Here is a 13,505-nt window from a genome sequence, read left to right on the forward strand (position 1 = left end):
AGCCAGGCAAGCAGAGGTCAGGTAACTTACAACAGGCTTTAGTATAGGGTATCCAGTAGAGTAGTCAGGCAAGCAGAGGTCAGGTAACTTACAACAGGCTTTAGTATAGGGGTATCCAGCAGAGTAGTCAGGCAAGCAGAGGTCAGGTAACTTACAGCAGGCTTTAGTATAGGGGTATCCAGCAGAGTAGTCAGGCAAGCAGAGGTCAGGTAACTTACAGCAGGCTTTAGTATAGGGGTATCCAGCAGAGTAGTCAGGCAAGCAGAGGTCAGGTAATTTACAGCAGGCTTTAGTATAGGGGTATCCAGCAGAACAGTCAGGCAAGCAGAGGTCAGGTAACTTATAGCAGGCTTTAGTATAGGGGTATCCAGTAGAGTAGTCAGGCAAGCAGAGGTCAGGTAACTTACAGCAGGCTTAAATAAAGGGGTATCCAGCAGAGTAGTCAGGCAAGCAGAGGTCAGGTAACTTAGAACAGGCTTTAGTATAGGGGTATCCAGCAGAGTAGTCAGGCAAGCAGAGGTCAGGCAACTTACAGCAGGCTTTAGTATAGGGGGTATCAAGCAGAGTAGTCAGGCAAGCAGAGGTCATGTAACTTACAGCAGGCTTTAGTATAGGGGTATCCAGTAGAGTAGTCAGGCAAGCAGAGCTCAGGTAACTTACAACAGGCTTTACTATAGGGGTATCCAGTAGAGTAGTCAGGGAAGCAGAGGTCAGCTAACTTACAACAGGCTTTAGTATAGCGGTATCCAGTAGAGTAGTCAAGGAAGCAGAGGTCAGGTAACTTACAACAGGCTTTACTATAGGGGTATCCAGTAGAGTAGTCAGGCAAGCAGAGGTCAGGTAACTTACAACAGGCTTTACTATAGGGGTATCCAGTAGAGTAGTCAGGCAAGCAGAGGTCAGGTAACTTACAACAGGCTTAAGTATAGGGGTATCCAGCAGAGTAGTCAGGCAAGCAGAGGTCAGGTAACTTACAACAGGCTTTAGTATAGGGGTATCTAGCAGAGTAGTTGGTTATTTAGTCCTGCCTTGATTGCAAGACATTAGGTACATATTATCAGTATTTTCAGATAACCGTGCCACTGATAATTGTATGTCATAATAAATGTGACGGTTAACTAATTCCTGTATTTATTGTATGGGAGAATAGGGGTTCCAAAAGATGGCATATACAATGCACATAACACCCCTCATATGAAAAAGCAACTTTTACACTGCTCTGGGCTGTAAAGGAGATGTGCTTATCAAAACTGGAAAAAAACATGTTTGGGAAACTAGAAAAGAACACAAGGTAAAGCACTCGGAAACATCATCATTTGATTTTTATTTGCCTCAAAATATCTTATCAGTATAGCAGCGACATAGAGATATAGGCCTCTATTTATAAAGGTCTGTCGGACCTGATCCGACAGTGCGGATCAGGTCCGACAGACCTCGCTGAATACGGCAAGCAATACGCTCGCCGTATTCAGCATTGCACCAGCAGCTCACAAGAGCTGCTGGTGCAACCGCCACCCCCTGCAGACTTGGGGCCAATAGGCCGACAGCAGGGGGTGTCAATCAACCCGATCGTCCCAGAGCAGGCTGACAGGTTATGGAGCAGCGGTCTTGTCTGTTAGAGACAGAGTCATGGACACTGAATCTATCTGGAAGCCTAAAAAGGTGACCCTTGTCTGAGGAATCAAGAAACTTTTTGGTAAATTGATCCTCCAACCACGTTTCCGAAGAAACAACACTAGTTGATTTGTGTGAGATTCTGCAGTATGTAAAGACTGAGCTAGTACCAAGATATCGTCCAAATAAGGAAACACTGCAATACCCTGTTCTCTGATTACAGATAGTAGGGCACCCAGAACCTTTGAAAAGGTTCTTGGAGCTGTTGCTAGGCCAAATGGAAGAGCAACAAATTGGTAATGCTTGTCTAGAAAAGAGAATCTCAGAAACTGATAGTGTTCTGGATGAATCGGAATATGAAGGTATGCATCCTGCAAGTCTATTGTGGACATATAATGTCCTTGCTGAACAAAAGGCAGAATAGTCCTTATAGTCACCATCTTGAAAGTTGGTACTCTTACATAACGATTCAAAATTTTTAGATCCAGAACTGGTCTGAATAAATTTTCTTTCTTTGGTACAATGAATAGGTTTGAATAAAACCCCAAACCTTGTTCCTGAGGAGGAACTGGCATGATTACCCCTGAAGACTCCAGATCTGAAACACACTTCAGAAAAGCCTGAGCTTTTACTGGATTTACAGGGATGCGTGAAAGAAAAAATCTTTTCACAGGAGGTCTTACTTTGAATCCTATTCGATACCCCTGAGAGACAATGCTCTGAATCCAATGATTTTGGACAGATTTTATCCAAAAATCCTTGAAAAACCTTAATCTGCCCCCTACCAGCTGAGCTGGAATGAGGGCCGCACCTTCATGCGGACTTAGGGGCAGACTTTGATTTCCTAAATGGCTTGGATTTATTCCAATTAGAGGAAGGCTTCCAACTGGAAGCAGATTCCTTGGGAGGAGGATTGAGTTTTTGTTCCTTATTCTGACGAAAGGAACGAAAACGGTTAGAAGCCTTAGATTTACCCTTAGGTTTTTTATCCTGAGGCAGAAAAACTCATTTTCCTCCAGTGATAGTTGAAATAATAGAATCCAACTGAGAACCAAATAAATTATTACCTTGGAAAGAAAGATAGTAATCTAGATTTAGATGTCATATCAGCATTCCAAGATTTAAGCCACAAAGCTCTTCCAGCTAATACAGCTAAAGACACGGATCTAACATCAATTTTGATAATATAAAAAATGGCATCACAAATAAAATTATTAGCATGTTGCAGTAAGCGAGTAATGCTAGATATGTCAGGATCCAAATCTTGTTGCGCTAAATTCTCCAACCAAAAAGTTGAGGCAGCCACAACATCAGCCAAAGAAATAGCAGGTCTGAGAAGATGACCTGAATATAAATAGGCCTTCCTTATATAGGATTCAAGCTTCCTATCTAAAGGATCCTTAAAGGAAGTACTATCTTCCATAGGAATAGTGGTACGTTTAGCCAGAGTAGAAATAGCCCCATCAACTTTGGGGATTTTTTCCCAAAACTCTATAGATTTTGCTGGTAAAGGATACAATTTTTTAAACCTTGAAGAAGGAATAAAAGAAGTACCTGGCTTATTCCATTCCCTAGAAATCATATCAGAAATAGGAAAAACCCCTGGAGAAACCACAGGAGGTTTAAAAACAGCATTTAAACGTTTATTAGACTGAACGTCAATAGGACTGGTTACCTCAATATCCAAAGTAATTAACACTTCTTTTAACCCCTTAAGGACACGGCCATTTTTCAATTTCTTTCCCTTAAGGACCAGGGCTATTTTTACATTTCTGCGGTGTTTGTGTTTAGCTGTAATTTTCCTCTTACTCGTTTACTGTACCCACACATATTATATACCGTTTTTCTCGCCACTAAATGGACTTTCTAAAGATACCATTATTTTCATCATATCTTATAATTTACTATTAAAAATATTATAAAATATGAGGAAAAAATGGAAAAAAAAACACACTTTTTCTAACTTTGACCCCCAAAATCTGTTACACATCTACAACCACCAAAAAACAACCATGCTAAATAGTTTCTAAAATTTGTCCTGAGTTTAGAAATACCCAATGTTTATATCTTCTTTGCTTTTTTTTCAAGTTATAGGGCCATAAATACAAGTAGCACTTTGCTATTTCAAACCCACTTTTTTTCAAAATGAGCGCTAGTTACATTGGAACCCTGATATCTGTCGGGAATACCTAAATATCCCTTGACATGTATATATTTTTTTTTAGAAGACATCCCAAAGTATTGATCTAGGCCCATTTTGGTATATTTCATGCCACCATTTCACCGCCAAATGCGATCAAATAAAAAAAAATGGTAACTTTTTCACAAACTTTAGGTTTCTCACAGAAATTATTTACAAACAACTTGTGCAATTATGGCATAAATGGTTGTAAGTGCTTCTCTGGGATCCCCTTTGTTCAGAAATAGCAGACATATATGGCTTTGGCAATGCTTTTTGGTAATTAGAAGGCTGCTAAATGCCGCTGCACATCACACGTGTATTATGGCTAGCAGTGAAGGGGTTAATTAGGGATCTTGTAGGGAGCTTACAGGGTTAATTTTAGCTTTAGTGTAGAGATAAGCCTCCCACCTGACACATCAGACCCACTGATCCCTCCCAAACAGCTCTCTTCCCTCCCCCACCCCACAATTGTCCCCGCCATCTTAAGTACTGGCAGAAAGTCTGCCAGTACTAAAATAAAAGGTATCTTTTTTTTCTTCTTTTTTTTTCTGGAGCATATTTACATATGCTGCTGTGTAGGATCCCTCTTAGCCCCAAACCTCCCTGATCCCCCCCCAAACAGCTCTCTAACCCTCCCCCTCTACGTTATTGGGAGCCATCTTGGGTACTGGCAGCTGTCTGCCAGTACCCAGTTTACAAAAAAAATGTATATTTTTTATTTTTTCCCCACTTTTCTGTAGTCTAGCTTCCCCACCCCCTCCCAGATCCCTTTGATTAACATATTTATCCCCCCTCTCTCCCTCTAAATAGAAACCACTGTTCCATAGTGTAATGGTTCCCACCCGCTCCCTCCCCGTGCACGCGCCCGCCCGCCTCCCCTGTGCACGCGCGCGCGTCCGTGCGCGCCCCCCAGCAATCCCGCCCACGATCCCGCCCACCGGTAAGCCATCGATCGCCGCCCACCCGCCTCCCACGTCTGCTCCCACCCACCAACGATCGCGGCATTGATGTCCGGTGCAGAGAGGGCCACAGAGTGGCTCTCTCTGCATCGGATGGGGAAAAATGTTATTGCAGTGATGCAATCACTACAATAACCGGAAAGTGATGCATCACTACAATAACCGGAAAGTGGCTGGAAACGATCAGGATCGCTTCCAGCCGCTTTCAACCCCAACGTCGTACAGGGTACGTCGCTGGTCTTTAAAGACCAGTTTGTGCAAGACGTACCCTGTTCGACGCGTGTCGTTAAGGGGTTAATAAAGAACGCATATACTCTATTTTAAATAAATAAGTAGATTTGTCAGTGTCAATGTCTGAGGAAGGATCTTCTGAATCAGATAGATCCTCATCAGAAGAGGATAAATTATTATGTTGTTGGTCATTTGAAATTTCATCAGCTAAATGAGAAGTTTTAAAAGACCTTTTACGTTTATTAGAAGGTGGAAATGCAGACAAAGCCTTCAGAATAGAATCAGATACAAATTCTTTAAAATTTACAGGTATATCATGTACATTAGAAGTTGAAGGAACTGCAACTGGCAATGTACTATTACTGATGGAAACACTATCTGCATGTAAAAGTTTATCATGACAACTATTACAAATGACATTTGGTGGAATAATTTCTACACTTTTACAACAAATGCACTTAGCTTTGGTAGAACCGATGTCAGGCAGCAATGTTCCAGCAGAAGCTTCTGAGGCAGGATCAGATTGACACATCTTGCTCAATGTAAGAGAAAAAACAACATATAAAGCAAAATTATCTATTTCCTTATATGACAGTTTCAGGAATGGGAAAAAATGCAAAAGCATAGGCCTCTGATAGAGAAAAAAGCAAGAGGCAAACATCAATGGGGTATTGAAATAATGAAAAAATATACCGGAAATGACACACTTGCGTAACTAATGCCGCCGCCGTGTGACGAAGTTGCGTCATAAACGCCTTTTTCCGTGCCAAAAAAATTTTCGCGCCAAGAATGACGCAATTACGTTTAGCATTAGACGCACCCGCGGGCCTAATACCCGCAATAGCAAGAAAGTAGTCAATTGAAAAAAAGACTAAACCCCAGGTAAGAAATAAATTTCTTAAAATGTTTAAATTCCCCAAATATGAAACTGACAGTCTGCTGAAGGAAATACATGAACCTGACTCATGGCAAATATAAGTACAATACATATATTTAGAACTTTATATAAATGCATAAAGTGCCAAACCATAGCTGAGGTGTCTTAAGAAATAAAAAACATACTTACCAAAAGACACCCATCCACATATAGCAGATAGCCAAACCAGTACTGAAACAGTTATCAGTAGAGGTAATGGTAAATTGAGAGTATATCGTCGATCTGAAAAGGGAGGTAGGAGATGAATCTCTACGACCGATAACAGAGAACCCATGAAATAGACCCCCGTTAGAGAAATCATCGTATTCAATAGGTGATACTCCCTTCACGTCCCTCTGACATTCGCTGTACTCTAAGGAATCGGGCTTCAACAATGCTGAGAAGCGCATATCAATGTAGAAATCTTAGCACAAACTTACTTCACCACCTCCATAGGAGGCAAAGTTTGTAAAACTGAATTGTGGGTGTGGTGAGGGGTGTATTTATAGGCATTTTGAGGTTTGGGAAACTTTGCCCCTCCTGGTAGGATTGCATATCCCATACGTCACTAGCTCATGGACTCTTGCCAATTACATGAAAGAAATGCATTTATAGTGTAGCTCTCCTTATGGCATATTTTTGTTACCAGTACACTTCCAAATACTAAAAAAACTAGGAAAACATCAATGGTCTCCACTCTCCAACCTCTCACACACAACAGCCTTTAAGACTAGTATACCCAATCACGTGCTCATATTTCAGCAGAATAAACACTACCTGCCAGTTGCCACAAACAATCATGGCCGTCCCAGCTTCTTCCTGTCACGGGGAAACAAACAGAGCTCCGCCTAGCTCAGGATTCCTGGGTGGGAGTAGTGCGTGGGCGTGGTTTTGGGGGGAGGACCTGCGTTTATACCTTACGAGCGCGTTCACGTGAAATCCTGTCACTGACTGTATCGGTTACCGGCTGACAGCAGAAGTACCGAAGGCTCGGCCAACGCAGCTAGTGTGTGTAAGTCGCTTGTTTTCAAGTGGTAAAACCTAGAACTGACAGAGAAGGAATTGACATTGTCACTAGGGTGTCACCCTATAGGTATCCACAGAACCATCACCCTCCTGCTGTGCATTGGTTGGGCAATGGCTTGTCACCCGGGTACACCGAAGCTGCCAGGCCCGTGACATAGCATCTGGTACCGTATTAATAGAGCTTTATTGTTACATGATGCTTTTACATAACAAGCTGAGGTCTCTATGACAGGAGGGACCGTGCACTGAGATACGGTGACCTAATGAATGATATACAGGAAAGGGGAAATTAGCACTGACCTGCCAGTGCTGATCCTTATGTGTGTATGTAAGGATTTGCTGTGTTTGTTCATTGTGCTGTCATGCTGATACATACATGTAATTCTTATTCTGCAGTGTATGCTATTATGCACTACTACATAGGTATTTATAACCTCAGGCTCTGTCCTTGCTTATTGAGGTAGTGTGTTGTGCATTTCCAGTGAGGATGGATCTTCTACCTACTCTTGCTAGATATTTCCATGTGTCCTTAGCCCCACTATTTGACTTTTTCTGTGTTTTCATTTTGAATTATGATGACTGAGTATACATCCAGCTAACTGTACTGTGATGTATACTATAGTGTAATGGGTGCCCATTCTTTTCAAATGAGGGGGCACAATGGAATATATTTTAACTTGTAGGCCTTGTGAATGGATTTAAATACAATTCTATAATTCAAAATCTGTTAAAAAATAAAATAAAAAATAATATAAATATATATATATATATATATATATATATATATATATATATATATATATATATCTCTATCTCACACAGAGATAGAAAGCACTCACTAAGTCTTCAGAAATAAACCTTCGATGTATTAAATCATAACAGTAACATACCAATAACTGTTTTGATTTAATAATTGAATGTTTATTTCTGAAGACCCGGTGAGTGCTTTCTATCTCTGTGTGTTGGATTCTTTATTTAAATGCACCCTGGGATATATATATATATATATAGATATAGATATAGACCGGTGGCTTGATGAACATGAATTTTGCCAGTGGTTCCTAAATTTTTTTTATTATTCTTTATATTTGCATACAAATACCTTTCCATTGCTTCTACAATGTGTATCTGTCTGGCTTACACATTTAATATGCATTTGTCAACCTGTAGGTGAAGAGCAATGTCATATGTGGCTGATAAACTCTCATGGTTTTGTTTTTGTTTCTTGAGGCTTACAAAATTCCCAGCTCAGGGGTATGTTTCTTTGTATATCACTTGTGTGTTTTTTATAGTTTATCTCCCTAATGTTTAACTTTGGTTTGATTCTGTAATTTAGAAGATTACAAATAAATGTAACAAATTAGGGTTAAGAGTCTGAAAGAGCTTTTGTTGTTTGTTGATGTTTATATAGTAGAAGGTGTAACAGCATTGACAGGGTACATTGATAGACAAAATATAAAAACACTTACCTTGTCTTTCATTTTTCATAAAAAAATATAGTTTCATAAATTGATCTAAATGCAAATAGTTCTGGTACATGGTATTTAGTTTAAATTAACTAAAGCAAATCTTTTTCACATTGAGAACAGAAATCTAGACAGAGAAAATCTCTTTTTAGATCAAGAATTAAAAGGATACTAAACCCACATTTTTTCTTTCATGATTCAGATAGAGCATGCAGGTTTAAGCAACGTTCTAATTAACTTCTAGGGGCCGATTTATCAAGGGCTGAATTGCCCCTGATTCTGCGCGAGCCTTTAGGCTTGCTGGAAACAGCAGTAAAGAAGCTTCTGAGGCTGCGGACATCAATCCGCCCGATCAAATACGATCGGGTTGATTGACACCCCCTGCTAGAGGCCGATTGGCCGTGAATCTGCACGGGCGGCATTGCATAAAAAGTTCACTAGAACTGCTTGTGCAATGTTAAATGCAGACAGCGTATGCTATCGGCATTCAGCGATGTCTGTCGGACATGATCCGCTGAGTGGATCAAGTCTGTCAGACATTTGATAAATTGGCCCCCTATTATCAATTTTTCTTCGTTCTCTTGCTATGTTAATTTGAAAAAGCAGAAATCTAAGTTAAGGAGCCAGCCCGTTTTTGGCTCAGCACCTGTATTGTGCTTGCTGATAGGTGGCTAAATTTAGCCATCAATCAACAAACACTATCCAGAGTGCTGAACCAAAAATGGGAGCTAGCTGAACACATTAAGTAAGCCAATGACAATAGGTATATATTTGCAGCAACCAATCAGCAGCTAGCTTCCAGGAGGGCTTTGCTGCTCTTGAGCCTACATAGTTATTCTTTTCAACAAAGGATAGCGAGAGAACAAAGCACATGAGGTAATAGAAAAAGTTGGAAATTTGTTTAAAATTACATCATTTACATGCTCTGTCTGCATCATAACAGAAACATTGTGGGTTTCATATTTCTTTAAAGGGACACTAAACCCAATTTTTGTTCTTTCGTGATTCATATAGATAGAGCATGGAATTTTAAGCAACTTTCTAATTTACTCCTATTATCAAATTTTCTTCATTCTCTTGGTATCTTTATTTGAAATGCAAGAATGTAAGTTTAGATGCCGGACCATTTTTGGTGAACAACCTGGCTTGTTCTTGCTGATTGGTGGATAAATTGATCCACCAATAAAAAATTGCTGTCCAGAGTTCTGAACCAAAATAAAATCTTAGATGCCTTCTTTTTCAAATAAAGATAGCAAGAGAACAAAGAAAAATTGATAATATGAGTAAATGAGAACGTTGCTTAAAATTGCATGCTCTATCTAAATCATGAAAGAAAAATTTTGGGTTCAGTGTCCCTTTAACGTGCATCAAATGAAAACCAAGTAGAGCTAGTATAAGGAATATTTTTAAGAAATAGAGAACATTATAATAACTCCTTATTATACTCATTGCTGTATTGCATTGAGGTTTTATGCTTTTTATGAATTTTAATAAATATAGATATTTTAATTTGAGATGTAGTAGTAGTAGTTATTAGTGAATGAACTGTCTTGTTTTGTTGCCAACTACACAAATGAGCAATCAAAGAGTTAAATCACCGTTGCATAACATTCTAGCAGTGGTTATTTAACCCTCTGATTTCCAGTAATGTGCAAGTAGAATACTTATCTGGGAATGGGGTGTCATGACCTCACAGCACACTGGTCTGGGTTCCTGCAGCTGTCAGCATCACACTTTGAAACATGCAAGGTATTGTGGGAGTAAGGCTGTAGACATGGGGCCAGCAAGTTTCTAGGCACCCAACCCACTTTTGAAAATGGAATATGTTTGTTTTTTTTTCTTTTTTTTTTTCTTTTCAGGATTTGGGATTATCCCCTCCTCAAAGTAAAGTATTGTTGATTGACAAAGACATTCAATGCAATCAATTAGTGGCTTTAAAGACCATTGTACATGCATATTTAATGAGCTTTTAATATGCAAACATGTTCCATGTATGAAAAAACACACAGTCAATTTATATAACAGAGCCGCAGATCAGACTAAAGAACCAGATGCTGCACAATATATTAATCTCATTGCATTTTGTCCCTCTGAGCAATGGTGGATCATTTATCATCCTTTGAATATAAAGTGATAGATAATTCTATTGCCTTTAATGATGGAAAGAATAAAACAAAAAGCATGTCTATAGATTATAACCACAATTTTCTTTCATGATTCAGATAGAACATACAATTTTAAACAACTTTCCAATTTACTTCTATAATCAAATTTGCTTCATTATCCTGTTATCCTTTGAAAAAGAACATCATTGTACTAATATATATATATATAGTCAACTTGCCAGGGTGCATGTGGGAAAATAGCATAGATAAACAATGGCTTGCACTTTCTGGACTTTTCAAAAACGTGCCTTTATTGTGACATTTCGGGGACACACGCACACATGGAAATAACCACTGTATGTAAAGTTCAAGCATGGAACCTCAAGCATTGCAGCTCTCCAACCTTTGGTGATTGGCAGCTATTTGCAGTTCTGCTCCTTGTTGGCTGCTGAGCTGTTCTAGCAGGATTTTACCTATGTATTTAACTCCTTTGTGGGGTCTAACTCTTAGTAAGATAGGGTTAGCGATTAGAAATATTCTACTAGTTATTAGATTAGACCATGTAATTTTTGCATTAGAATTTCCTTTTTTTTTTTTTTTACTCCAACAGACAACAAAAGGAAGAAAAGAATGTGAGCACAATACCAAGAAACAATGCATTAGCAATAAATCGCCACGCAGGGCTAAATGAAAACAAGTAGTTCATAGCATAGCAACTCAAGCTCACTTCATGTACATAGATTATTTCAATTATCTTTGTTTCTTATTCACATTTTTATATTGGAATTTTCCCTTTAATAATAAAATAATCCACCTAAGACAAAACAAAACAGCAACAGGCAAACAAACAAACAAAACAAAAAAAGATTTCCCCCCCTTCCTTTCCCCCTTCTCTTTCCTCCCTCTCCTTCCCTATCCCCTCCTGACCAGCCCCCGTATGAACTAACTACTTTCCGCTAAATTTGGAAATTAATTTCTTGCAATTGCGTTCCTCAGCACTTCTGAATCTCTAAAGGGATAAATTAAACGTATTTGTTCTTCTTCAGCGAATGACTGAATTAATTTTTTCCATTTGCTGAAAAAACTTTTTATCTGTGATTCTGACTTAATGGCGGTGCCATATTGTTCTACTATCAGTTGTCCTTTCATTTTATTAATACACTCTAGCAAAAATGTCGTACTTGCAAATAGGCGAAAAATTCCTTATTTGGGATTCCAAACTCACTTTTTACTTCTTGGAAGGATTTGCAACACCTCACCTCCCTCACCTCCCTATCTCTCAGTTGCTCTACAAATAACAATCCCTTCAATTTCCAACTTTGAAATATTTTCGAGTAAATAGCAGGTGCAAAGTTAGGATTCCCAACTATTGTCAAATTCTTTTGTAATATCTTTGCTAGTTTATGCCACGCAAGAATCACATTTTTAATAGTGCTTAATTTTTTTACTTTTTCTGGCAGATTCTCTTTACAGTGTACTAAGGCCTTAAGAGAATATGGGTTATCTAACTGTTCTTCCAGTCCTGTTAATGCATAATAATCTGCCTCCGTTAACCATTCCAATGCAAATTTTCCCATACATACTAAATTATAAATTTCCACATCTGGGAAGGCAATGTCTCCATATTTTCTAAGCAGAGTCATGTTTTGCAGAGCAAAAACCTTACGTTTTTTCCCCCCACAAAAATTTCAGACAATTTTGTTTAAACATTTTTAAATCCTTACATTTTTAATTTTTGTAATAAATACAAAAGCTTAGGGAATATCACCATTTTAATTAAATTAATTTTGCCGATCAAAGATAGAGGAAATTTAGCCCAGTTTACAAAGTCTTTATAATTTTTTGCCCATATTTGAGGATAGTTTAGCGCTTACCACTTGTCTGGATCTCTGGCCAATACAATACCTAAGTATTTAAGATTTATGTTTGCTTCTTTAAATGGATATTTCCTATAGCTGTATTTTTTTTATGTATCCAAAAGATCTGACTTATTTATGTTCACTTTATAACCTGAAAACCAACTAAATTTTTCTAAAGCCTGTATTAAAATAGGGATGTTACTCTTGGTGTCCTTTATGAAAACTAATAGGTCATCTGCATATAAAAGCAGAGTGATTTTCCCTAACCAGATGCCCTCGATTTCTTTTCTTAAATAAATAGCAAGTGGCTCAATAGATAAATTAAACAGATAAGGGGGAAAGTGGACACCCTTGCCTTGTTCCCTTCTGGAGAAAAAAACATTAAATATCTTTTTAACTATTAGAATAACTAGTCAAGTTATCTGAGGTCTAGTACATCAGCTGATTCTTGTTGCATGACAAGGAACATGTATATCATTATATAGCAGTGAGCTGTGATTTAAATGGTTGTCTGGTTTTCTTACATTGTGTATTTTGCATTAAACAGCCAGGCAGAGACTAGTCAGTGGACACAGTTTAAAAATTAATACACCGTTTTTTTTTACAGTTCCAATAACTGGAGTAATACAAATATTAAGTAGGGTAGTGGGTTTTTTGCTTTAAGGTGCTATATATTCTCTGACCAACCACCCACCCACAAAGGATGCTTCCTTAAAGGGCCATAATAGTCAAACAGTGACATACTCTAATCCGTTAGACCATCATCCCTGCACTACTGTGTGTTTAACTCCCCACTATTGGGTTCAACACACAGTAGCAGGGCCACTCAGATCCCTGCTGGTTCCAAGTGGAAACTGACGCTCATCCAATCAGCAGTACTAGTTCTACTTATTCAATTAGCAGTAATTCTGCTCGTGGCCAGCAGTGCTCTGCGGGTCACAAGCAGAACTTCTACTATGTATTTAACCCCTTTGCAGGGGTTAAACACACAGTAGTGTAGGGTCAATAGTCCTTAAAATTACATGTTCTACTGAGTTCGAGCATGTATTTTTTTATTATGGCTCTTTAATAATGTAGTCTACAGATCACTTTTCTACTTCCCAGTGCTCATACAATGTCACTGCCTTAACCACCTGCAATTATTGAT

The 13,505-nt window shown here is 38.6% G+C and overlaps 1 protein-coding gene across 1 annotated transcript in view; it reads left to right on the forward strand.

The window, feature by feature from the left end:
* The first annotated feature begins 6,818 nt into the window (after positions 1-6,818).
* SYNJ1 (synaptojanin 1) overlaps positions 6,819-13,505 on the forward strand; it is a 364,762-nt gene continuing 358,075 nt past the window's right edge. Inside the window, exon 1 of the mRNA XM_053705173.1 lies at positions 6,819-6,914. The gene's annotated coding sequence lies outside the window, so the exon portion shown is untranslated. The remainder of the gene's footprint in view (positions 6,915-13,505) is intronic.

Source organism: Bombina bombina, chromosome 3, assembly GCF_027579735.1.
Source record: "Bombina bombina isolate aBomBom1 chromosome 3, aBomBom1.pri, whole genome shotgun sequence".
In the NCBI taxonomy this organism is placed as follows: domain Eukaryota; kingdom Metazoa; phylum Chordata; class Amphibia; order Anura; family Bombinatoridae; genus Bombina; species Bombina bombina.